Source organism: Phaethon lepturus, unplaced genomic scaffold, assembly GCF_000687285.1.
Source record: "Phaethon lepturus isolate BGI_N335 unplaced genomic scaffold, ASM68728v1 scaffold24813, whole genome shotgun sequence".
In the NCBI taxonomy this organism is placed as follows: domain Eukaryota; kingdom Metazoa; phylum Chordata; class Aves; order Phaethontiformes; family Phaethontidae; genus Phaethon; species Phaethon lepturus.
In genome coordinates, this window is record NW_010531537.1 from 8,441 (window position 1) to 12,042 (window position 3,602).

Here is a 3,602-nt window from a genome sequence, read left to right on the forward strand (position 1 = left end):
TGATGTCAGGGGCTGAGGGGGATGTGTCATGCACCCTCTGGCTGCTTTTAGAGGCATACGCCTGCTCCTTCCTGCTCTGGCCATTCGGCAGGTTGAGATGGACCATCTTTAACATCCCTGTTGCTGCCTGGGAGTATTTCTCCTCTGCATCATGGACCTGTGGGCCTTGCACAGGATGAACCTCTGCAACATGGCAGTCCTCCCTCGGGTGACCTGATAACTGGGCTGGCATCGAGTAAGTACTTGTCACAGGTTTTGACAAGCTATAGAGATTTTTGCCTCCAGCGGTATCCGCTTTCGAGAAATACTGCATGGTCCCCATCTCCTCAGTTAGCTGAGGCACTTCTGTGTTCGCCTCTTCTGTTTTCTCCAGCAACGGTAACTACAAAAACGACTCTGGTGAGGAAGAGGAGGAAAGTTTCACCTCAATGAAAGTGCACTGAATCTCCTGCCCTTACAACTGCTCCTACTGAACTGCAGGGGATCTCAACGAAGAGGAGCCTCCAACAGATGGTCCTACGTTTTGCAGATCTAATTGCACAAGGTCTACAGGACTATAAGGGCTATAGATGCTCTTGATCACATTCAGGCCTGCTCCAGGGTTCTCAGTCCTCCCTTTCACATATTCAACTATTTATATCCCCTGAGGAGATGAAGTGACTTTGGACTGACTGTCTCTGGCTCTGAAATCATCTACCTTAACACCCTTACCCTGACACACTGCAGGCTGCATGGAAAATTGCTTTACTTTTGACTTTGCCCACACCTGCTGCAGGTCTGTTAGCTCCCCACAGCCACCACATTTAATTTCACCACTCACTGTTGGGCTGCCGGTTCCATTCAGGAGAGGCAGAAGTGAATCTTCAGAAATGACCAGAGATGGTTTATTTTCTAGCTCTGACTTCAGAGTCCTTGAGGCTGCTGAAATGCTCTTTGCCAGGATCTGGGTTTGTAGGCGAGTTATGGGACAATGGTGTTTTCTTCCCCAGGAGTTTGGGGGACAACTGTGGGGAAACTGAAGTCCTTTTCTGATCAGCCCCACTGACTTTGGTAGGATTAATGCCAGAAGAATCTGAATTTGCCTTTGCTTTGCTTTTGATGGTGAAGCCTTTTAGCTTTGGTCCTTCTTTGGCCTTCTGGTTTAAAAGGGTTTCCATTATACTTTTTTGTGCCATTCCCTTATACTCCTGACAGGATTTTTTTCTGTGAAGATGGGCTGTACGGTACTGCAGCTCCTTTGCAGTGATTTGTGCCTGAGCTTTGGACTTTTCCATTTGAAGTTCTTCCTGAAGTCACAGAGTTAATTTTCTCATTTTTCCCTGGCAAGCCATGAGTTGTATCAGCCTTTGGATCTTTAGATCTAGTGGGAAAGGGAGACCTGAGTGATATTGCTCTTGGTGATGATGCATTCACATGATTGCTGTCTATTTTAGACAAGTTGGACAAACTGTTGGTTTCTTTCTTCACTAAACAATAACTAACAGCATGATTACAGTCATCATTTTGCTTTCAGATTTGGATCTCTGTTTATGATATCCTTCTTTCTCAAGCAAGTTGTTCTCCAAGCCATTGACATTTCTAGCAGAGCAAAAGCTTATCTTTTTGCAGTGCAGAGACCCTTCCTCTTTGATGGATTCACAGCATTTCATATGTCTGTCACTGTTCCCCAAATCCATCTGTTCTTCTGTACTTAAGGCACTATTGTTACGGAAAGAGTAAACTTCAGGGATACTGACTGAATTCTTTAGGATGTCTTTTTCTGGCAGAAAAACTGAGGAAGGAGAACACAAGGATGCAGAGGACACATCTGAACACTGTGAGAGACATGGAGTGGGACCACCATGATCTTCCAAGCCTAGTTTGTTGATGCTTGTCTCCAGTGACCCACACATTGCACAGCCCTCAGTTTGCAAAACTTTGCTGCCATAAGGGTGTAGTGGGACAGAGAGGATGAGCTTGTCACAGATGTGAGATGCTGCTCATGTGCAGGCTTTTGTGGCTCATCGTTCATGCAACAGATCTCAATTTGCTCCTCATCCGACTCCATTACAGTACAGACTGCAGGGGCATTAGCAGCATCACACAGCCCAAGCAACACATCATTAGCACTATCAAAGGTTTCCATGACAGACTCTGTGTCCAAGTGAGAATCCTCTGCAGTCCCATATGTAGACTTTGGAAACGGGTCACTTACCTTCCAGAGAGTTTGCTGCCGGCAACTCACCTTCAGACTGCTAAAATTTCTAGAATAGTTATTTAAAGAGTTTTTATTCACAGTAAAAAGTTTGCCTGTGTTAATGGAGTCCAACACAGACAGCCCCAAAACCCCCTGTACATTCACTGCACAATTCATAGGTTTTTCCAGCAGCTCCTCTTTTGCTGGCTGTGGCTCAGAACCTTCGTGAGTCCCACAGCAGCGCATAATGGTGTATTCATCTTGGAGGAGGCTTTCTGTTCGCGATGGAGTGCACAAAGCCCTGCTCTCGGGAGCACCCATTTGGCTGAGCAAGTCATCGATATCAGGGACAGGGATGGCAGCGCTGTCCTCTGCATGGCTGCTTTTCATGGTACCTCTGTGCACACCTTTGCTCACGGAATCGGGTGGCAGTGGTGTTCTCTCCACCGCACAGCCACCACCAGCATTTTGCAAACCTGCTCCTTGTTTCCCAGCACTTGGTTCTTCCTCAGTTGCAAGGATGCTCTTGACATCGGACTGATTTTGACTGTCTACCCCTGGCAACAGGATGAGGTTTGTAAATCTGCTGACAGCTGCATCATGATTAAAATAAAATTAAAAAAGCAAAATCCTGTCAGATATGGGAAGTGATACACAAAACACCAGGCTTTATTACAAAAATAGACACCCATGTATTCAGACAATGTTTTCCTTTTGCTCTGCACTCCTCCTCTTCTGTAATGATGTTTACAACAACTCAAATTAATCATAACCCCGTGTATTTGAGTAGCACACAGGAGGGAGAAATCCACTCATCCAGGGTGAGTAGTCATGATCTGTTTAATTCTCATCTTTGAAATTTCAGCAGTCAAGCAAACTACTAAAGTGTCGGTGTGCAGTAAGTCAGGCTGAGCAGTACCATTTCTCATTACTTGTTTGATCGAAGATGTCTCCAGTAGATTGCAAAGAGTACACAAAGCCCTGGCATAGCAAAGGTGAACAGATAACACAGTGACGAGCTGTGCATAAATAATTGGACTCTGATCCTCTCAGCACCTCTGCAGGTGTTTAATGTGACATACATGGGTGATGTTATACACGCGTTAAGCATATGGGCTTTACAGGATTTCTGGCACAGACCTTTCCTTGCTTACAATACATGTTTAACCCACTCTTGGGCAACACGCTAAGCTCCCTATCACTGCTGCACTCCAACACATTCTAGCTCACCCATTTTTCCAGCTCTTCAATTTTCAGCACTTCACCCTAAGCATCTGCTTGCACCTTTCTACACTGCTTCTGGGATGCTCATCCCCATTCAAGCTGCTTTCTAGAGGCCAGTTACTACCAGATGAGGCCCAGAAAGTGCATGGAGAAGGAGGGGTGTATCACAGAGTGTGGAGTAATTGCTGAGGGGCAATTTGGA

The 3,602-nt window shown here is 45.8% G+C and overlaps 1 pseudogene; it reads right to left on the reverse strand.

Moving 5' to 3' along the window:
* The window catches only part of LOC104618886, an 11,206-nt pseudogene extending 8,437 nt beyond the window's left edge, over positions 1 to 2,769 (reverse strand).
* Between the last annotated feature and the right edge of the window lie 833 nt (positions 2,770 to 3,602).